The sequence below is a fragment of the Dipodomys spectabilis genome, unplaced genomic scaffold, assembly GCF_019054845.1.
Source record: "Dipodomys spectabilis isolate Male_0828 unplaced genomic scaffold, ASM1905484v1 ptg000203l, whole genome shotgun sequence".
In the NCBI taxonomy this organism is placed as follows: domain Eukaryota; kingdom Metazoa; phylum Chordata; class Mammalia; order Rodentia; family Heteromyidae; genus Dipodomys; species Dipodomys spectabilis.
In genome coordinates, this window is record NW_024870880.1 from 797,153 (window position 1) to 821,410 (window position 24,258).

The 24,258-nt window shown below is 39.8% G+C and overlaps 1 pseudogene; it reads right to left on the reverse strand.

Moving 5' to 3' along the window:
- Positions 1–23,496: 23,496 nt before the first annotated feature.
- LOC122122073 lies at positions 23,497–23,611 on the reverse strand (annotated as a pseudogene).
- Positions 23,612–24,258: the final 647 nt, after the last annotated feature.

Sequence of the window (24,258 nt, forward strand, 5' to 3'; positions counted from 1 at the left end):
GGGTTACTCTGCATCCCAGGCCTGCTGGAAGAAGTCACTCTTATTGTCTGGACAGGCAGACAAAAGACCTCACTCCTGTACAGCTGTGTAACAATCAACTCCATCCAGGTCAGATAGTGAGAATGATTTTGGGAGGGCTCTGAAAGTTAGGAGAAAAAGGTCTCTTTGTAGCCCAAACTATCTCTACCCCCAGTGCTCTGGTTTGATAGGAAGCCTTCATTTGTGCCACTTCCAGTGGCAAGCCAAGTCCTGTGCACTTATCCTGCCTTTGTGAGACTATATTCCAGTATTCAGATACAGTGCTCAATATAATTCAGGATACCTTCTGACAGAAAACCAGGGCACTGAACCTCATGAAATGTTTCATTGAGCGCGATGATGGGCCTATGATGCCTCTCCTAGGATTCCAGAAGCTTTGGAAATCCAAGCACGTATCTGATATCACAAAGCTTCCTATCATCTAGGGCTGGTGAATCTCATCAGATTTTGAAACCTTTGACCTCTCCTAGTTGGTCCTTGGGTGGCTAGGTTTGGGGGTTGAACACAGGGCTGGAGTGCTGACCATGAGCTCAGTGCAGAAACCCAGTGCTTTACCATTTTGTGTAACAGCATCACTTCTAGTCTATGTGTGTGTGTGTGTGTGTGTGTGTGTGTGTGTGTGTGTGTGTGTGTGTGTGTGTGTGTGCTTGCACATGTGCTCAGGCTCATACAGCATTCCTGGAAGTTGAACTCAAGACCTGAGCTCTGTACCTGAGCACTGTAACTAGTTTCTCTTGTACAAGGATAGCCTTCTTCCACTTGAGCCAGAGCCACTTCAGGCTTTTTTTTAGTGATGTAGTCCTGAGAAATCAAGCCCAGGGTTTCATATATGCAAAGAACTCTACTCCTAAGGCACATTCCCAGCCCTCTACTTCAGGTTTGTTAGTTTGTTTCTGTCTTTTTGTTGTTGTTATAGGAGTTGAAGTCTGGGCCTGGTTGCTGTCCCTGAGCTCATCAGCTCAAGTTTTGTGCTCTACCATTTGAGTCAAAGTACCATTTCAGTTTTTCTGGTGGTCCATCAGAGCTTAGTGTCTCAAGGACTTTCCTGCTCAGGCTAGTTTTGAACCATGATCCTCAGATCTCATCCTTCTGAGTAGCTAATATGACAGGCATGAGCGACAAGCACCCAGGTTCAACTTCAGGTTACTTAGTGGTGAATTGGAGATAATAGTCTCATGGGACCTTTTGTGTCTGGGATAATTTGGAACCCAGATCCTCAGATCTCAGCTTCCTGAGAAAGCAGGATGACAACCTCAGCTATAGCCCCCTAGTTGGCACTCTGCTGCAAGGGGGTCCTTGGCTCCATGTGGTAGAGTGCTAGCCCAAGAGGTAAGGGGCAGCAATCAGGCCCCTAGTTCAAGGTTCATGACTGAGAAAAACCAAAACAAAAAATAATTTTCTGCAGGAGACAACTCATTACTTTTCAGTAATACATAATTTTTTCTCTGCCATGGGGACATAACTGAGCCTCAATATTCTTGTCTGCATCATCATCTCAGTTGTGGAGTTCTTACAAGGACTTGATGAAAGAATGCTCCCTGTGAAAGACACAGCACATGGCACTCTTTCCATGACTCAGCACACAGCATCCTGTGAAAGACTCAGCACCCAGCACCCCATGCAGGACTCAGCACACTGCAATTTGTGAAGGACTCAGCACATAGCACCATGTGCAGGACTCAGCACAGAGCACCTCATGAAGGACTCAGCACGTAGCTCTATTCAACAAGCTGTCATTAGAATTAGGGTGCTCTCATTGGTATCACCATTCTTTGAGGAACATTTCACAAACCACACAAGTTCACATCTAATGGTTTAGTGGGGTGTTGTTTTTGTTGTTGTTGGGGTTAGCCATGGGGCTTGAACTCCAAGCATGGGGTCCTGTTCTAATACCATTTGCTCAAGGCTAGAACTCTACCACTTCAATCCATATTTCAAAGAGTCTAGCAGACTTCCTGCCAGGTTTTAAAGCCCCCGAGCAGCCAGGATGTTGGTGGTAAGCCAAGGTAAACCAGGATGACAGGGGTCACCCATTGAGCTGGGTTGCAGCAGTTTACATCTGGCCAAGTCAGGTTAGGTGGCAGCTGTCAGCACCAGACTACTAGCTTTCTCTGTGATGAGGTAGTGGAAGTCCTGTCCTTCTCTAGTTACATTTGAACATTCTACCTTTTTGTGGCTTTAGTCCAGGAGCTTGAGTAAGGGCTTTGACACTGTCCCTAAGCATTTGTGCTCCAGGCCAGCACTCAATTGATTGAAAGATAGCAGAACTTCCGGGTTTTCTGTTTATGTCACACTGAGGAATTGAACCCAGGGCTTTGTGCTTACTAGGCGAGCACTCAACCACCAGGCCCCAGGAGTGAATGAGGCATAGATAGAGATTACTGTTTATAAATGTTATATAAACAAAAAGATTTCTGTATATTATTAATTTATAGATATTACTACCAATTATTAGGTATTACATTATGTCTCCATTTAATGATGTGTCACAGTAAACAATTAATAAAACATTAATTAAATATCCTATTAGTATTTATCACATATTACATATACCCATATATATAATCACATATTTTATAGAATGAGACAGATGTCTATATATTATTAATATGCATCATCTCTTTTTACCAATTATTAGGTATTTAGGTTTCCATGCAATTTTTATTCCGTTAATGCTTAATAAAATATTAAACTTAATCTATGTCCTATAATTATTGTGTCTATTTTATCCTAGAATGATTCACTACTAATTCAATCTTTTTTTCATTTATTGTAGTGACAATTCTTCCACTTATGACATTTTTTACATTTATGACATCCTATTACATAGCTTATAGATTTGCATCTGAATTATACATCCTACCTGTCACCGAGTACTTTCAAAGAAAAAGAAAACATGTGTCACGCTTGGCTTCTCACTCCACAATTACATTTTTGGCAGTACTGGAATCTAAACTCAGGGCCTAGAAGGTTCAATTCATGAATGAGTGACTGTTAGCACAGCAGCCTCTAGCCAATTCAGCTGCCAGGCTTTCCTAAGCCCTGAGATTGAGCCCCAGATGTTGACCCCATATCGAGCTTAATATAGCTATTCATTTTATTTTTGTTTTATTCATTTATTTACCATTTATTTTATTAACTGTTATTAAACATGAAATTTTTATTACATTTATTACATAGGGTATAGATTTGCCTATATATGAAACTTCACACCTGACACCCAGGACTTTCACAGAAAAGGAAATAGTGAGTCACCATGGACTTCTTAATCCACGATTCAATTTTTGTGAGTGCTGGCAACTGAATTCACGGCCTACAAGACCCAATTCATGAATAGGTGAGTGTCAACACACCAGCCTGGGGCATATGGAGCAGATAAGCATCTCCAGCACCTGAGATCTAACCCCAGGCATTGACAAAATATGAACAGATTGACATGAAGATTCAAATAAATACAGATATTTATAGAGTGCCAGAGATGTCTATATATTCTTCAGTTATATACACTACATTTCTACCAATTCTTGGGTATTTATTATGCCTCCATGTAATTAATATTATTGTTTTCATCCTTAATGAAATAATAATTAATTCAACCGCTGTTTGGAAACTATTGCGTCCATGTAATTTATAGTATTCTTTGAATGTGTCAAAAAATATTCATTAAAATACATTGTCTGCCTAAACTCACTCTGTCTAATTGTATAGTAGTATTCAGAAACAACCAATTCCACCTTGCCATTCATAATTTTCCTATGAATAGTAACGAGAATCTTAGGATTTCCCTCCATTTTTAGGGGACAGGAAGAGGCTTCTAACACAGGACTTATGTTGCTATGTTGGCCTATGGCTTTCCTGGTAGCGCGCCAGCCTTCAGCAATGCCAGATTATCAACCTTTTTCAGCCGTGTCATTCAGACACAGGATGGTCACCTTGCAAACCAAACAAATGTAAAACTGGCAGCTATCTGCAAGTTGCCAGGTTTTATTTTTATTTTTTTCTGTGTCGCATTAATTTTTTTTTCCCCTGTCAGCCTTTGGGGCCAAAGAACCCAGGTTCAGCTGTGGGTCCAGTGGCTGCACACCAGCCTAGAGTGATCAAAGCTGAGGCAGAATTTCCACGACCTGAGTTCAAGCCCTGTGCTTAACAAAATAAAAAGAAATAAGTACATACAATGATACATTAAAAATATTTAAAATATTATGAGGCTACTTGTCTTGGAATTCATGCCCTTTTATCTGCCAGACCTGGGATTTGAACTCAGGCTCTGGGTAAATATGCAGCACTGTGGGGGATGGGGAAGTTCACCTTGCTGGAAGACAAAAGTCAGGCCTGTTCCTAGGGCCTGAATTCGAGTCCTAACACTCTAAAGAATAATATGCATATACATTTTAATACATGATTTATATTTACATACACATTTACTGCATATTGTGATTAGTGTACTTATTCATTTTATTTGTTTTTTATTTATTTCTTATGTATTTTAGTGAGTATGATTACACATATACCATTTTTTGCATCTTTTTACATAAGACATAGATTTGCCTATGTATTCTACATCATTCCTGAGACCCAGGGCTTTCACCGAAAAGGAAAACAAGTGTGACAATTGGCTTTTCCACCAGTATTAAGTTTTTGGCAGTTCTGTGACTTGATCTCAGGGCCTAGCAGACCCACTTCAGGAATGGTTAAATGTTAGCATACCAGTCTGATGCAAGTGAAGTTGGTAGGCAAATTTGAGGACCTGAGATCAAGCCCTAGGAATGGCCAATATGTAAACAGATAGATGTTTCGATTGCAGTGTGTGTGTGTGTGTGTGTGTGTGTGTGTGTGTGTGTGTGCGCATGTGTGTGTATTTACATATGTATATACATCTATAAATATAAAAAGAGAGAGACAGATAGACTTTTACGTAGATTCTAGTGTGTAACCCTATATAAAGAGTTATGTCTATAGCTTATATTTATATATTCCATTACTACCAATTATTTGGTCTAAAATTATGCCTCCATTAATTAATCACGGTAGAACACTTAATAAAGAATTAATCAATGACCTATATTTATTGCATACAATCTTATACTGGAATGACTATCTAATTAGTCATTCAGTTAGTATATTTCAAACATTCTGTTAGTGTTCCTATACATAGGAACAAGTTTCCTAGGATCTTCAGCCGTGTATAGGTGGCAGTGCTAGGATCGAACTCAGGGCTTAGGTGTCTGGGTTAGACTCAGGCTTCACTGACAGGCCCCAGCCTTCATCCATGCAAGCTGAGTCATTGAGACCCAGGAGGGTCACAGTACAAAGGAAACAAAGGTAAAATTATTGTGTAAAACTTCCTGTTTTTCTACTCCTCCATTTTTGTTGATTGGATGTACTTTTGCCAGTGCTGAGAGTTGAACTCTGGTCCTAGGATCCCTAGATCATTTGTGGGTACAAAAGCTGCACCCCAGCCTATGGTAATCGTGGTTTAAGACAAAATAAAATGGTTCGTTGAGCAAAAGGAGCTTAGGGAAAATGTCTAAGCTCACAGTTCAAGCCTCAGAACCTGCCACAAAAAAGAGCCATTAATTCCATATGTCTGTGTATGTATGCATGTATTTGTATCAGTGAACATCAAGAGTTTTTATGAAGAAAGCTACCCAGCTAGGAAATTTGCTTTGAATAGAATGATTTCATAGCATAGAGAGTGCTTTCAAGACAGTGCATGTTCCGGGATTACCCTCACTGTTTCCAGGGTACCATGAGGGGTTCTTCATACCTCAGGCTGCTGGAGGAAGTCTGCCTCATTTTTAGAACAGGCAGACAAAAAGCCTCACTCCTATAGAGCTCTGTAACAAGCAATTCATCTGGGCCATTTAGTGAGGATGAATGTGGGCATGCTCTGAAGATCAGGAGAAAAAGGCCTCTTTGTACCCCAAGCTATCTCTCTCCCCAGTGCTCTCTTTTGACAGGAAGCCTTCATTTGTGCCACCTCCCGTGGCAGGCCAAGTTCCCTACACTCATCCTGTCTTTGTAAGACTATGTTTCTGTTTTGAAACAAACTACTACCATTAATTCAAGAGTCCTTCTGGAAGACAATTAAGGCGCTGAACCTAATGAAATAATTCATTATTGGCAACAGTGCCTGTGTGTGTGTGTGTGTGTGTGTGTGTGTGTGTGTGTGTGTGTCTGTGCTTGCACGTGCACGTGCGCACTAATGCACGCGTGTATACACCAGTCCTGGTGCTTGAATTCAGGACCTTATCACTGTACCTCAGTTTCTCCTGTACAAGGACAGCACTCTACCACTTGAGCCACAGTGCCACTTCAGGGATGTGGAACTTTTCTATGGATGTGGTACTGATGATTCAATCCCAGGGTTTCACACATGCAAAGCATTCTAACCCTAAGAAAAATTCCCTGCACTCCACTTCAGGTTTCTTTCTTTCTTTTCTTGTAAGTTGGAGGAGTTGAAGTCTGGGTCTGGGTGCTGTCTATGATCTTTTCAGCTCAAGTCTAGTGCTCTTCCACCTGAGCTACAGTGCCCCTTCAGGCTTTCTGGTGGTTTATTGGAGATAACCATCTCAAGGAATTTCCTGCCCAAGCTGGCTTTGCACCATGATCTGAGATAGCTTTGAAACGAGACTTTCAACTTCCTGAGCAGGCAGGATGATAGACCTCAGCTAAAGACACCTAAGCCATGACAATTTGCTTCAAGGGGGTTCTTGGCTCCGCATTATAGAATGTTAGCCATGAGCCCAAGAATAAATTCAGCACCTAGGCTCTGAGTTCAAATTTCATGATGGAGAAAACTAAACCAAAACAATTGCCTACAGGAGACAAGTCACTAGAGCTCAGTATGTACATAAATTTGGCCCTGCCTTGGGGACATATGTGAGCCTCAACTTTCTCATCTGCACAATCATCTTACTTGTATAGCTCTTATAAGGACCAGATGAAAGTAAACAACTCATGAAGGACTCAGCACATAGCACCCTGTGAAAGACTCAGCACACAGTACCCCATGAATGACCCAGAACCCCATGAAGGACTCAGCACCCAGCACCTCAGGAAGGACTCATCACCTAGCTGTATCCCATAAACTGTCATTAGATTTAGGGTGCTTTAATCAGTATTAACATTCTTTCAGATACACGTCACAAACCACACAAGTTTACATCTAACGGTTTAAAGGGGTGTTTTTGTGGGGAGGGTCATCAGCCTCGGGGATTACACTCAGAGGTTGGAGGTACTGTCCTAAGATATTTTCCTCAAGGCTAGAGCTCTACCACTTTGAGGCACAGCTCAGAGTCTCCCAGACTTCCTGCCAGGGCTGAGTTTTCAACCTACCAGTGTCTGATCTCATCCCCCGCGCAGCAAGGGGTGAGCCAGCAGCATCTGGTTCTATGGTTGACCTCTGGCTAAGTCAGGTTAGATGGCAGTCATCAGCTTCAGACCCCCAGCTTGCTCTGTGATGAGGTATTTGAAATCCTGACCTTCTATACTTGCAGTCAGAACATTCTAATTTGTTTTTGGTGCAGTCCTGGGACTTGAGTAAGGGTCTAGACACAGTCCTTAAGCTTTCATGCTCAACACCAGTGCACTACTGCTTGAGTGACAGCAGTACGTCCAGCATATTCTGTGCATGTGATAGTGTGGAATCGAACCCAGGGCTTCATACATACTAGGCGAGCACTCTACAACTGAGCCCCAGGAATGACAAGTGTAGAAATAGATATGTAGATTGTTACACACACACACACACATATATATATATATACATATATACACATATAGAAATATATATATATATGTAAGTATGTATGTCTAAAAGGAGACAGAAATGTCTGTATATTAGTTAATTATATATACTATATTACTACCAATTATCGATAAATTATTCCTTCCTCTTTTTAAGTATTATGGTTGAATACATAACAAAGTATTAACTGAAAATTAGTCAATGTACTATAATTATTGTGTATAACTTTATAATATAATCATACACTAACTACTAATATAATTGTTACTTTGTAACATTCCATTCGTATGGATATATATCAGAATGCGTTTCTTAGAATCTACTGCCATCCATAGGTGGCAGTCCTGGGATTCGCACACGGGGCCTAGGTTGCTGATTTTGGCTATGCCTTCCCTGAGAGTCCACTAAACTTCAGCAGTGCAAGGTCATGTACACTTTCTATGCCCTGTCATTTAGAGGATTGTTGCAATGCAAAGGAAAAACAATGTAAAACTGCCTTCTGGGACTTCCCAGTTTTATGCTTCTCCTTTATTTCCCTCTCTTTTTCTTTTTCTTTTTTTCAGTTTTGGGGCCAGAACTATGGGTCTGGGTGCTGTCCCTCAACTCTTCAACTCAAGGCTATCGCTCTACCACTTGAGCACTACTTCCATTTTTTCTGCTTATGTGGTGCTGAAGAATCGAACCCAGGGCCTTATGTATGCAAGGCAAGCCGTCTATTACTGAGCCACCTTCCCAGCACTTCTCCTTTATTTTTTTTGCCAGTCCCAAGGTTTGAACTTGGGTCCTAGGATCTCAGGATGGGCTGTGGGTCCTGAGGCTTCACACCAGCCTAGGATGATCGAAGCTGAGACAGAGTTGCCATGAGCTGAGTTCAAGCCCCAGGCACGGCCAAAATAAAATTAAGGCCCTGGCTTGGAATCTTCACCACTTTTCTGGCAGGCCTGGGATTTGAACTCAGGGTTTGGGTAACTCTGTGGCACTGTGGGGGAGAGGAAGTTCACAATCGTTGAAGACAAGATTTTCAGCCTAGTTCCTAGGGCCCAAATACAAGCCCCAGCACTGAAAAAAATAATATCCATATATGAGATCTATTTACATACATGGGTTTAATCCTTATGACATTTATTACCCTTATTTTTTTATTTTATTTAGTATTAGTATATATATAGCATCTATTTCATTTATTACATCTTATCACATGGATCTATTTGCATATGGATTATACATCTTACTGAGAGCAGGTCTTTCACAGAAAAGGAAAAAAACATGTCTCAAAATTGGCTTCTAACTCCACATATAAAATTTTCGCCATGCTGGGATTTGAATTTACAGCCCACAATGCCCAATTCATGAAAGAGTCAGTTGTAGAAAAAAAGGCTTTGGCAAATTGAGGTGCCAGTCAGTTCTGAGGACCTGGGAACAAGCCATAGTAGTGATTGATAGATATAGATAGATATAAATATAGATATAGATAGATAGATGTATAGTTTGCAATATATATGAGAGAGAGAATGTGAAGATATTAAATTATATATATATTATGAATTATTAATAAATTATGCCTCCATTTAATGAAGTATTATGGTTGAATATTTATTAAAGTATTAATGTAAAAGTAGTCAGTATTCTTTAATTGGGAGAATCATAACACATGGTGCTAGAATGGAAGACATAATCCACTACTTTTTGTGTGGCATTCTATAAGAAAATCATGAACCAGCTGCAAATTTAATTGTTACTTTTATAACATTCCTTTAAGCATTCACATGAATAGGAAAGATTTTCTCCAGATCTCCTTCCATTTGTAGGTGGCAGTCCTGGCAGTCAACTCTAGGCCTGGGTAGTTTACTTCTAAATGCAAACCATTAGAATGACACTGTGAAGATTTCAGTTCATCACAATGAAAAAAAAGAACAAGAAGAAAAGAAAGGCAGGTGTCAGAGGCTCCTGCCTGTAATCCTCGCTCTTCAGGAGTCTGAGAGGTAGAGAATGCCTGTTTGAATTCAGCTTGGAAAGGAAAGTCCACAGCACTCTTATTTCTGAGGGATCACAGGAATAAAAAATTGCCATGAATGGGGCTGTGGCTCAAAGAAAGAGTGCTACTCTTGAGCAAAAGAAGCTCAGGGACAGTGCCTGGGCTCATGATACAGCCCCCAGACATGCCAAACAAACAAACAAACAAAAAACAAGTAACTCCATGTCTCCCCAGGTATGTATCATGCATTTCTATTGGTGAAGGTCCAGAGTCCCTATAATGAAAGGCACCCAACTAGGAAATTTGCTTTGAATAGAATGATTTCATAGCACAGACAGTCTTTTCAAGACAGTGCATGTTCCGGGGCTTCCCTCACTGTTCCCAGGGTAGCCTGAGGTTTTCTCCTCACCCCAGGCTGCTGGAGAAACTCTGTCTCATTGTTGGAACAGGCAGAAAAAAAGCTTGACTCCTGTACAGCTGTGTAACAAACAATTCATCCAGGGCAATTAGTGAGGATGAGTGTGGGCAGGCTTTGAAGGCCAAGAGAAAAAGATCTCTTTGTACCCCAATCTATCTCTCTCCCCAGTGCTCTGTTTTGACAGGAAGCCTTCATTTGTGCCACCTTCTGGGGAAGGCCAAGTTCTCTGCACTCATCCTGTCTTTTTTAGACTATGTTTCAGTTTTGAAATAAACTGCTACAATTAATTCAATGGTCCTTCTGTTAGACAATAAGGGATCTGAACCTAATAAAATGATTCATTATCGGCAATGGTGCCTTACTAGGTTTCTGGAAGTTTGCAAAATCTAAGCACATGGGTAATAGAACAATGCTTCCTGTCATTTAGGGCTGGTGAAGCTCATCAGGTTTTGAAACCTTTGACCTCTCCTAGTTGGGTCCTGGGTGGCTAGGTTTGGGGTTGAACAAAGGGCCTGGGTGCTGACCATGAGAGGAGAACAGAAGCTCAGTGCTTTACCATTTGGTGTCGCAGCTTCATTTCTGGTATCTGTGGTGTGTGTGTGTGTGTGTGTGTGTGTGTGTGTGTGTGTGTGTGTGTGTGTGTGTGTGTGTGTGTGTGTTCATGTATGTGTGTGCATACACTTGTCCTGGAGCTTGAACTCAGGACCTGAGCACTGTATCTGAGTTTCTCCTGTACAAAGATAGCACTCTATCACTTGAGCCACAGAGCTACTTCAGGCTTTTTTTCTAGTGATGTGGTACTAAGGAATCCAACCCAGGGATTCATACATGCAAAGCACTCTACTCCTCAGACACATTCCCAGCAGTCCACTTCAGGTTTTTTTCTTTCTTCTCTTGGAAATTGGAGGAGTTGAAATCTAGTCCTGGGTGCTGTCCTTGAACTCTTCAGCTAAAGCCAAGCACTCTACCACTTGAGCTACAGCACACCTGCAGATTTTTGGTAGGTCACTGGAGAGAAGCCTCTCAAGGATTTTGCTGCCCACCCTGGCTTCAGGCTGTGATCCTCAGCTCTCAGGCTCTTGAGTAGCCAGGATGACAGGCATGAGTCGCCGGAACCCAGTTTCCACTTCAAGTTTCTAAGTAGTGAATAGGAGATAATAGTCTCATGGGAACCTTTGTGTCTGGGATAATTTGGAACTGAGATTATTACATCTCAGCTGCTGAGTAGACAGGATGACACACCTCAGCTACAGACACTTAGACTGTAACACTCCTTTGCAAGGGGTCCTTGGTTCCACATGGTAAGATGCTAGCCATGAGCCCAACAGGGAAGGGTCAGTGGCTAGGCCCTGAGTTCAAGGTCCACGACTGAGAAAAATAAACCAAAACAATTGTCTGCAGGAGACAACTCAATAGAGTTAGGTACATATATCCTTTTGGCCCTGACATGGGGATATCTGAGCCCCAAGTTTCTCATCTGCGCAATCATCTGACTTGTGGAGCTCTTACAAGGACCAGATGAAAGAATGTACCCCATGAAGGACTTAGCACACAACACCTCATGAAGGACTCATCACATAGTTGTATCTCACACGCTGTCATTAGAATTAGGGTGCTTCCATTAGTATCACCATTCTTTCATAAACACATCACAAACTACACAAAGTTCACATCTAATGATTTAGAGGGGTGGGATTTATTGGGTAGGTAGAGTCAGCCATGGGGATTGCACTGAAAGGTTGGGGATACTGTCCTAAGATCTTTTGATCAAAGCTAGAACTCTAACACTTTGAGCCACAGCTCAGAGTTTCACAGATTTCTTGCCAGCGCTGGGTTTTAGACCCACCAGTGTCAGATCTCAGTCCCCCAGGATCTTGGATGATGGGGTGAGTGAGCCAGCAGCATCTGGTTCTGTGGATCTGAGTTGCAGCAGTTTACCTCTGGCTAAGTCAGGTTAGATGGCAGCTGTCAGCACCAGATTTCCGGCTTGCTCTGTGATGAAGTATTTGCAGTCTTATCCTTATATAGTTGCAGTCAGAATATTCTATCTTTTTTGGTGCCATTCCTGGATCTTGAGTAAGAGTCTAGACACAGTCCCTAAGCTTTTATGCTCAAAGCTAGTGCTCAGCTGGTTGAGCAACAGCATGACTTCTGGATTTTTCTGTGCATGTGGCAATGAGGAATCAAACCCAGGGCTTTATACATATTAGGCGAGCACTCTAATACTGAGTCCCAGTAGTAACAAGTGTATAAACAGATAAATGTGTAGATTGGTAGATAAATAAATAGATAGATAGATAGATAGATAGATAGATAGATAGATAGATAGATAGATAGATAGATAGATAGATAGATAGACAGACAAACAGACAGACAGATAGATGCATGAAACAAGAGAGAGATGTCTGTATACTATGAAAATTCATACATGATATTTCTACCGATTATTGGAATGAAATTATGCCTTCCCTTTTTAAGTATCATGATTGCATACATAATAAAGTATTAATTGAAAATTAGTCATGGTAGTATAAATGTTGTGTATAATTTTATAATATAATCAAACACTAACTACTTATTTAGTTGTTACTTTTATAACATTCTATTTGTATGGATGTACTTGAGAATTTGGTTTCTTAGAATCTCTGCCATTCATTAGTGGCAATCCCACACCTAAGTTGCCAGTTTTGGCTATGGCTTCCTTAATAGTCCACCAAACATCAGCAATACAAGGTCATGTACTCTTTCTTTGCATTGTCATTTACATCCAGGATGGTCACAATACAAAGGAAACTAAAGTAAAACCATTTTCTTGAACTTGTCAGTTTTATGCTTCTTTTTTTTTTTTTGCCAGCCCCAAAATTTGAACTTAGGTCCTAGGATCCAAGAGTTGGCTGTGGCAGAGGTATCAAGACCTGAGAGCAAGCCCTGTGCTCGGCTAATAATAATAATAATAATAATAATAATAATAATAATAATAATAATAATAATAGTAATTCCATGGTTTGGAATTTGCACTATTTTTCTGGCAGGCCTTTTTTTTGAACTCAGGGTCTGGATAACTTTGTGGCACTGTGGATGAAGGGGAAAGGCCCACCATCCTTGAAGGCAAGAAATTCAGACCAGTTCCCAGGGCCTGAAATGAAGCACCAGCACTGGAAAAAGTAATATTAATATATGAGATCTATTTACATACATGGGTTTATTGCATATTATGTTTATTACCCTTATTTATTTAGTATTATTACACATATAACAGTTCTTTTATTACATCATATCACATAGGATATATTTGCATATGGATTATACATCATACTGAGACCCAGGACTTTCACAGAAAAGGAAAAAAAGTGTCAAAATTGGCTTCTTACTACACGAATAAATTTTTGGACATGCTGGGATTTCAACTTATGTCCTACAATGGCCATAAATGGGGTCACAGTCTTAGCACACCAGCCTCTAGCAAACTGAGCTGCCAGAAAGTTCTGAGGACCTGTGATCAAGCCACAGGAGTACCCAATATAGATTGATAGATAAATTGGTGTGTAGATATATACATACATACATATATATATATGAAGAGAGAGAGGGAATTTGAGGATATTAGGTAATATATATAAAACCAATTATTGGTTAGCAAATTATGCTTCCATTTAATGAAGTATCACGTTTGAATACTTATAAAAGCCTTGATTAAAAATTAGTCAATATCCTTCCATCAGGGGAATCATACCATGGTGCTAGAATGGAAGATATAAATCCAATAATTTTTATGTGGCATTCTAAAATAGAATCATGAATTAATTGCAAATTTAATTATTACTTTTATAACATTCCATTAGCATTCACATTAATAGGAATGAGTTTGTCAGGATCACCTTCAATTTGTGGGTGGCAGTCTTGGCATTCGAACTCTAGGCTTGGGTAGTTTACTTATAACGCAAACCATTGGAATGACAGTGTGAAGATTTCAGATTGTTATGATTACAAAAAAGAACAAGAAGAAAAGAAACCCAGGATCCAGGGGCTCCTGCCTGTAATCCTAACTCATTAGGAGGCTGAGATATAGAGAATGCCAATTTGAATTCAACCGGGACAGGAAAGTCCAAGACATTCTTATTTCTAAGAGATCACAGGAAAAAAACAAACAAACATGAATTGGGCTGTGGCTCAAGGGCCGAGCACTACCTTTGAGCAAAGGAGCTCACGGACAGGGTCTAGTCTCATAGTACAAACCCGGAACTGTCCAACTGTCCAACTGTCCAACTGGAGGCAATAACTCCAGTTCTCTGTGTATGGATGGATGATGCGCATTCAGCAGGTTGCCCATGCCCAGCCTTCCAACCTGGGGAAGCTGGGACAAGACTTGAATTGTACTAAGTCTGAGCTGGCAACTTGAACATAGTATCCTTTTCTACCATTTAATAACTGAAGCCCGATGGGACACCTACCAGCAAGCCACTTCCTCCAGGGAGACCACAGTACCTATACTGTAGGAGTTGACAAAGTTTCTGGCTCCATATTCTCTATCTCTCTGTAGAATGTGAGACTAGACCTCTGGGGCATGGTGGATATCATTCATTTATCATTCCTCATTGCTGAGTCACAGGCTGGTCCCAAATCATGGCAAAGGCATGAAATAGTCAGCAATATCTATGCCGAAAGGGGTATGCCAATCAATCTCACCCTCATAATTCCTGTTAGAAGTGAGCCTTGATCTGTGATTGTGGCTTAGTGGTAGAGTGCTTACCTAGCGTGCACTAAGCCCTGGGTTTGATTGCTCAGTAGCACACAAACAGAAAAAGCCAAAAGTGGGACTGTGGCTTAAGTGATAGAGTGCTAGCCTTGAGCAAAAGAAGCTCAGAAGCATGTCCAGAACCTGAGTTCAAGCCCAAAGACTGGCAAAAAAAGTGAGCCTGGTGAGACATATTTTTCTAGGACTCAGAGGAAGACCGAGGTTATAGGTAAGAGGTAGGATAGATGGCAGGTGCTGATGGCTCACCCTTGTAAGCTACTCAGGAGGTTGAGATATGAGGATCCCAATTGCAAGCAGGAAAGCCTATATGAGACACTTTTCTCCAATTAAACATCCAAAAAGCCAGAAGTAGAGCTGTGGCCCAAGTAGTAGAGTGCTTGCATTGAGCACGAAAGCTCAGGGATAGGATAGCATCCAGGCCATGAATTCAAACCCCAGGACTGGTACACCCATGCAGACACACACACACACACACACACACACACACACACACACACACACACACACACACACACCAAGATAGAACATTTGCCAGTCAGCCTGCAAAAGTGTCATCTCTAGCAACTCAATATTAAAAAAAAAAAAAGAGGGAGAAGGGAAGAAAAGATTTGCTCCACGAGGTGCTATAACCAGTGCAAAATTCCACAGGAGTTCTAAGATTTGGATTCAGGACAGAGGGTCATCAGGCAGAAGGTCCAACATGGGCAAAGGTCCTGAGGTGTGTGTAGAGCAGATGGTGTGGGTGGGATAAAGGTTCTGTGGCTTCAGACAAGTCTGGGAGGACATTCAAGGTTGGGTGAAGGTTTGTACTTGAGTCACAGGTAGGGTACATGGTCAGGTCCCAGAATAGGGCCCAGGGGGAAGATTAGCTTGCTTTTTACCAGGTACCCCAGCCATTTCCTGTGGCTGGAAGCTTATTTTTCACAACTCTTGACCCTCAGACCTCCTTTGCATGGAGGAGTCAAGGCAAACACAGGGAATAAAGCTTGCTTAAGAAAAGCTTCTAGTCCAAAGCCACCAGTGGCTCAACCCCTGTAAATCCTAGCTACTCAGGAAGCTGAGATAGAGATCGTGGGTCAAGCCAGCTCAGGGGAGGAAAGTTAGTGAGAGTCTTCTTGCTAATTAACTACCAAAAGCCAGAAATGGAGCTGTGGCTCAAGTGGTAGAGTGCTAACCGTGAGGGAAAATGTTAAGTGACCAGAGCCCAAGCCCTGAGTTCAAGCCAGTGTACTGGCACAGATATAATACAGAAAAGCTTTCAGGAGCTCCTAGTCTATTGGGGGTGAAAGGCTAGATCAGCTGGGCACCGGTGGCTCACACCTGTCCTCCTAGCTCCTCAGGAGGCTGAGATATAAGGACCATGGTCCAAAGCCAGCCCAAGCAGGAATCCGAGAGACTCTAATCTCCAAGGAACCTCAAGAAAACTGGAAGTGGCTCTGTAGCTCAAGTGGTAAGCTAAAGAGCTTGGGGACAGAGCCCAGGCCCAGAGTTCAAGCCCCATGGCCAACACCTGGCCTGTTTGACCGCCCACTGTTGCTCTAGGCAGAGTACTTTCCAGCTACTGAGGGTCTCCCAATGTCTAGGTGTCCTACAAGTCTTGAGAGAAGCCTGTTTGGAGGCCATTACCTATAGAGCAAGCCACAGTACCCGAGAAGGGATGAGCCTTGGGGCATGGAGATAATCAGAATGGCATCTGTCATGGGTGTAATATGGATCTGAGCAGTAAATTGACATCTCAAACCACGGTTCTGGGCCAGGAGGGCAGAAGCTGCAAGATATCACACCAGGTAATGCCCACTCATGCAGGTATCACAAGAGTGTGAATTTGTCAGGCACACCTTGGGCAGGTGTTGAGTTTTGGCTTATGAAAGAATTTTAGGCTCAGGAATTCACAGTTGGCTGGTTGCTGCTTGTAGCAGTCGCTGGCCCTGGAGTCCCAGGGCTCAGAGGCCTGCTTTCCTCACCAGTGCTAGGGGGCAGATGAAGGTCTGCAATCGTGGGCCGACTACAAATAAGCATCAGTAGTGTCCTTCCCATGGTCCTGTGGGCCTGTACATGGATGTATCTCTTGAGAGTTTACTGTGAATATGCCTCATGACTGCCTCCAGTTCTACTTCAGCTCATCATAACCACCTTCCTGTGTGTGTTTTTTGTGAGTGTGTGCATAAGCATCTTGGGACTAGGGCTTGATTTCAGGGCCTGGGCTCTGTCCCTCACTTTTTTCATTCAGGGCTAGCACTCTTCCAGTTAAGCCACAGTTTTTCTTCCAGCTTTTGCGTGGTTATTTGCAGAAGAGATTCTCATAGACTTTTCTAGCTGGGCTGCCTCTGAATGGCAATCCTCATATCTCAGACTCCTGAGGAGCTAGGAATATGAGAGCATGAGCTATTACCAACTGGCCAGTTTCTTTCTTGGCTAAAACAGACTATCTCTCTCCAGCTGAGCACCCATCTACAGCTACCCCTCCTAACCCGGGCTTCAGATGAAATATAACCTTCTCCCCTGAGAAAAAAGAAATGGGATCAGGTTTGAGCTTTATGTTCTTCACACAGTCAGGGGCTGCTGGGAGCTGATGTGGAGGTCAGAGATCTAGGCCAGGGCAAGACAGCTGTTAGAACAGAAGAGATTATGAAAACACAGCCTTGCAGCTGGGTGCCAGTGGCTCATGCCTATAATCCTGACTACTCAAGGCTGACTACTACTAAGGATCAATCAAGATTCAAAGCTAGCCTGAGCAGACTCTTATCTCCAATGAATCGCCAAAATGATGGGTAGCAGAGCTACTGTAGTTCAAGTAGTACAGCACCAACCTTGTGCAAACAAGCTAAAGCATACCACTGAGGCTCTGAGTTCAAGCCCTGGTAAACACAAACACACACACACACACACACACACACACACACAAACACACACACACACATCCTTAGCAGGTGCCAGTGGCTCATACCAGCAATCCTAGATACTTAAGTGGCTGAGCTCTTAGGGCGGCAACTTGAAGCCAACCCAAACAGGAAAATATGTGAGACACTTCTGTCTACTAAACTACTAAAATAGATGAAAGGTGAGCTGTGGTTCAAGTGTTAGAGTGTTAGCCTTGAATCAAGGAAGCTCAGGGACAGTGCCAAAGTCTGAGTTTCAGCTCTAAGATTTTTTTAAAGACACCCCAATCAGGCCATAAATCCAGATTTTGGTCATTCTGGATCTCACTTCTACTCCTGCCACTTCCACAGCACAAGTGGCCGGTGTGTGGCCAGAACTGGGTTAAGAAGTGAACTTACACAAAGGGGACATAGCCAGGTCAAGGATAATGCCACAGAACATTGAGGTACTAGCCAAACCAGTTTCTCATCCCCCAGTTCCTTGGCCCTAGAGGAGTCATACCCTCCTGTATTATGTGGTGTGAATTTTACTACAATTCTGAACCCTTCCACCTAATACCAAGAGTCATGAGCAATAATTTATTTTTTCATATTAAGATGAGTGCTAAGTGTAGGATACACCTTGAATTATTACATTAATTTATTAAAAATTAGTTTCATTTTTTCTTTTCTACATCTGCAGAAAGTAAAATTATATATTAAACATTCAATATTAAGTAATCAATTATAAGTAAACTATTTTTCAAATGATATACTATCAAACTGTGATTTGAGTTATAGTTCTAACAAATTGTGATGTAAACAACATTTAATAGAATTACGGTAATGTTTTTTAAATTTACCATCTTGTTATTGTTTTCTAATTCTGTCATTTTTTATTCTTGATCCAATTCATCTCTTCACCTCAATTGTTTAGTTTTCTATTTTATCTCTATTGGTTTGCTGATTATGCATCTTGTTTTCCCTTTTTAATGACTGACATGATCTGAAAATCTGTATGCTAGTTTATTACTTCCTACATTGAAGTCAAATTGCTGCTCTCCACAGCTGTTCTACTTTGCTTTGTATAGTACAGAATTTCCCCTAGTCCCACCGACTGTATTGCTGCTCTCATATATTTTATTTTATTTTTTATTTAAATTTTGTTGTCAAGGTAATGTACAGAGTGGTTATAGTTACATAATTAAGGTAATGAATTAATTTCTTTTCTAACTTTTTACCCCTTCACCCATTTTTCTCCCTCTTCCCTCCCAACGCACCTCTCAAGATCGTTTCCAACCTATTGTTTTGTGAGTATCACTGTTGCATAGGTTCCCCCTTGTCCTTTGTCTCACTATTTTGTTTTTTTTTCCTTCCCCTTTCCCAGTTCAGATCAACATATTTACAATACACAGGGTATCAAAATCAAATACAGTGACTACAGGGGATAAACCATAGGTGGGGAAACCACAAAAGGATAAAAAGAAATCATGGAGTACATTAAGAACAACAACAACAAAGAACATGTCTTGGAGTTCATTTCACTTAGAATCACCTTATAGGGTCATATGTACATATCTGTTGAGCTATTCTACTCATCTACGAAGATTATCCTTGATGTACACAACAATGCTCCCTATTACCCAGTAATCCCACTTCTGGGCATTTAACCTGATGACCACAAACAAGGCCACACTAAAGCTATCAGCACAATTATGGTTATCGCAGTAATATTTACCATAGCTAAGATATGGAATCAACCCTGATGCCCCTCAGTAGATGGATGTATCAAGAAAATGAGACACACACACTCACATACACACATACTATGCTTCCATCAGAAAGAAAGATACCACCTCATTTGTAAGGAAATGGAAGGTCTTGGAAAAAATCATATTAAGTGAAATAAGCCAGACTTAAAGAAACATAGTTCCCATGGATTCCCTTATTTGTAATAATTAGTTACATCAAGGATAATCTCATGTATTTTAATTTGACAGTTTGTTCTATGTTGAGCGTGCAACATTATTGCTATATTGTTTGTTATCATTTCTGCAAACAAGGAGGTATATTGAAAGTATTACATTCATCTTATCCATTACTGAAAGAAGAACAACTAAAAGAGCAACCCCTACTAGGAAGAACAACTCCCACTTACTTAGCTTCATTCCTATGTAAGGCCAATGTTGTCCCCTGTATCCTCATATTGTACATTTCAACTCTATACCTCATATTGTATTTCTAGTATGTTCTACATTGTCAACTAAATGCCCCAGAAGTTCCACTTTGCTTTACTTTGTTTTAAAAAATTCTGTCTTAATATTTGATGTTTATGAGTGTGTGTGTGTGTGTGTGTGTGTGTGTGTGTGTGTGTGTGTGTGTGTGTGTTTACAAAGATCAGAACACAACATTTTTCTTCATTTTGAATACGTCTTTCAGGTCATTGTAAGTTGTGGCTAATGGGAGCAATCTCTTGTTATTTTAAGAATGAAACAGAAAAAGATATTTGTGCATGTATCATAGTTGCTTTATTAGTCTGTAGTTGAACACTGAACATTAATTTATATCTTGGCTGCTCTTGTGAATAATGTGAATAAAAATGAACTACAGATATATTTAAAAGTTACCCAGAGAGACATAATCACATGATTGATGGTTCAACTTAACTTTGGATTTCTATAGAAACTTGCATACTACTTTCTACAACGAGGATACTAACCTGTTTTTTGACCAATAGTGTAGAAAATTTCCTTTTTTCCACACTCGCACCAAAATTATTACCTTTTATTCAAAGATAATAAAGGGCAGTTTTTTACTATCTGCAGTACCCTATACTGGCATTAGACTTAAATCCAACCTCCTAAATGCTTGGAATTACAAGACTTTACCACCATAACTGGTTCCATTGATTTTTTTGATGAGTTATAATATTTATGAAGTTGTATCATAGTAATTTTGAATTATATTTCTCTAATGACTTCTGCTCAAAAAGTATTAAGGCAGCTTAGAAGTTCTATTAAACACAACTTTGTAAACCCACAGGAAATTTTCAGGGCTTTATGGAGAACATGTCTATTCAGACTTTTGTCCATTTTTAATCTGGTTTCTGGTTAATCTCATCTTTAATCTCGCTAAACCAGATCAATAATTAATTCAAGGTAGTAGAAAAGAAAAAAATGCAGCAACTCCCAACATTTTTCAGTTTTCAAAAACATGGTATTGCTTAAATCATTTTCTGTTAACAATTGACACTATATAACTCAATTTAGTTAGACCTGTTACAAGGCTGTAGTTTATTTATTTTACATTGATTGCTCTTTCCAAAGTCTGTTTATCTAATTTCCCTTTGTTTCTTTCAGTCTCAAGTAGCTCAGATTTCAAACTGAAGAATAAATGGAAGGAAGTAAACAAAAAAAAATACAGTTCCTCTCATCCGATGATGCCTGTATAAGAATGAGGAAAGAGTTCATCCTTCTAAGGACCTATGATAGGACAACAAAAAAAGAATTTATTCTTCTATGTCTTCTTTATCTTTGCGATGTAACTAAAATGTTGTAAAACACAATATACTGCTCAGATATTTTTATGTTTTATCAGTTTTGCACATTTTCATATGGATTTCACCTCAGTCTACAACATTCCTTCATCATCCTGTCCCTGATATTTTTACACTATCAAGATATAAGATAACCAATTTGATTTACAGCATGAGAAGTTATCCACCTGGCCTCCTTGGAAGCAGAGCATGATCAATAGATATTACTTCTGGTTGCTCACTACATGTAATGGTTTCTGTACTACTTATCACATTCTATTTAGTATTTTAAAAAGACTGCTGGCTAAACTCAAAGCTCATTCCTAGAAGTTTATGTTAAGTATTTCCCACTTTTGTTCCCTTAATTGTTAAGATAACATATGCTATCATGCTAATGTTATTACCATTTTAGTGTTGGGAAAAATTGTAATTAAAACCAGTAAGTGCATGGCCTAAAGACACATACAGTGAGGAAGGAAATGAGTCAAAGTTTCTGAAAGTCTTTCAGCAATACACAAAAGGTAGATAAAAATCTCTCCATTCTATGACACTCTCAATTCAATATTCATATTGTACATGAAATAATAGCATACTAAATATTGTCCATGGTGATTGTTTTCTGTCACATTTGTTTTCAACACAGATTGTGTTGGAGACATTGTTTTATCATGCACAGAGCTGAGCTTATACATTGAGGTCCAAAGAGAAGCAAATTTCTTCTGTCCCACAATTCCAGTACCCTTTTTAAAAAGTACTAAAAATTTAAATATCATCACCTACCGTCTTATAAGTATCCAAAAATAAAAAAATCATAAATAACCACTCCAAAATGTTTTAAAATTGGAGATGCTAATACGTGCCCCTCTGAAGTAAATTTTCTTCTACTTTTAACGTTATTCTGAAAGCCTTTGCTTGTTTGTCACACCTGTAATCCTAACTACTCGGGATATCTTCTCAGGAGCCTGAGATCTGTGGCTAACAGTTGGAAGCCAATCAGGGCAAAAGAAATTCATGAAATTATTTTTCAAAAATTTTAATGAACTAGCAAAGGGCCAAGAATGGAGATGTAGCTCATTTAGTAGCTCACCAATATATAGAGAAAAGGCCTAGCAAGTTGGTGCAGTGTTCATTATGACAGGTCCCTTGTATAGAATAATTGAATGCCTCATCCTACACATCTCTTGAACAACAAATATCTGGAATTATTTTGTTTTTGACATGTCAATCTTGACTTTATTCTTAAATGTGTATTTATGTAAGAAGTACATGGTTCTAAAATTCTTTTAAACTTAGTTTTTGATGAATTGTCTAGTTTAAGAAAATCAATTACAATTTATATATATATAAAAAGTTCTGTGCTCAATTCAGCATCACTGATTTCAAACTCTGAGCATGCCAACACACATGCAAGTGCTTGAGCACATGCGTGCGTTAACACACATATTTATTCAAAATACCTTCATATCGGAGTTTTTCATGAATTTCTTTGCTAACGATATTATATGAGTAAAATAAAGGAAATAAACTCTTCCATCTCAGAACAGTTTTATACGTTCTTATTGTAAAAATACTGCACAGAGGGGTAACACTTACATGAGCAAGGTAATGAGTACATTTCCTAACAAGTATTGTTACCTCCTCCTTTATTGTTCCCCTACCATCCCTTCCCTCTCACTTCCACAAGTCCATTAACCTCCTCCCTTTCCCCGCCTCAATTGTAAAGTTCACTTTACAACATAGTTTCTTGTGAATCTCATTGTTGCAATGGGTCAACCTGTATCCCTATTTAAGCATTTTGTTTTTTTTTTCCTTCCCCTCAGCAAATTAGAGGAGAATATATACAAGATGTAGGCGCACCGACTTCAAATACAGTGAAAATAGGTGTTATAGCATGGGGGAGGAACATATAAAGAAACAAAAAAAAATCCACACTGTAGGTTATAAGTATGTGAGAAAAAATAGCAAGAAAAAACCACTTGTGTCCCTAACTGGGGGTTCATTTCCATTAACATAACCTTATCTGGTCATATACACATAACTTTTGACATTTTCTGCTTATCCCAGACATATATTAGTTATTGAAAATTAGAGAAACCATGGGACCTATGTTTCTTTGGACTTGGCTTACTCTACTTAATTTTTTTTCCAAGTCTTTCCATTTCTTAACAAATTGGGGGATGGAATGCTTCAGGAATTTGCCTGTCATCCTTGCGGAGGGGCCATACTAATCTTCTCTGTATCATTCCAATGTTTTAGTATATGTGATGCTGAATTGAGCACAGAAATTTTTTATATATAAATTGTAATTGATTTTCTTAAACTAGACAATTCATCAAAAACTAAGTTTAAAAGAATTTTAGAACCATGTACTTCTTACATAAATACACATTTAAGAATAAAGTCAAGATTGACATGTCAAAAACAAAATAATTCCAGGTATTTGTTGTGCAAGAGATGTGTAGGATGAGGAATTCAATTATTCTATACAAGGGACCTGTCATAATGAACACTGCAGCAAGTGTTAAGGTTTGTTAAAAGATTTAATATTTTAAATATATTAATTTTGGGAATTTGCTTATATATGCCAAAACTGGGACTGTTTGGTAGGTCATAATACTTTTCTATAAAGTATTTAAGATTTATGGTAGCAGATAAATACTCCTAAGTATGTACATTTCAGAGTTTATAGAAACTTTACTAATGAGAAGTTGCAAAGTCTTTGTGTAAAGGAGAAGATTAAAGAGCTGACTATGTTAACTACACAGTTTCTGCTAAAACTGTAGGCCTTCCTTACTTTATATGTTAGTGAGGAACAAATGATGATATAAGCCATATACAAATTATGAGATGAACTATAAATGGTCATCTTAGTGGGTGATTTAAACACTACTCATAGCCTATAACATTCTTGTTGAACATCATAATCT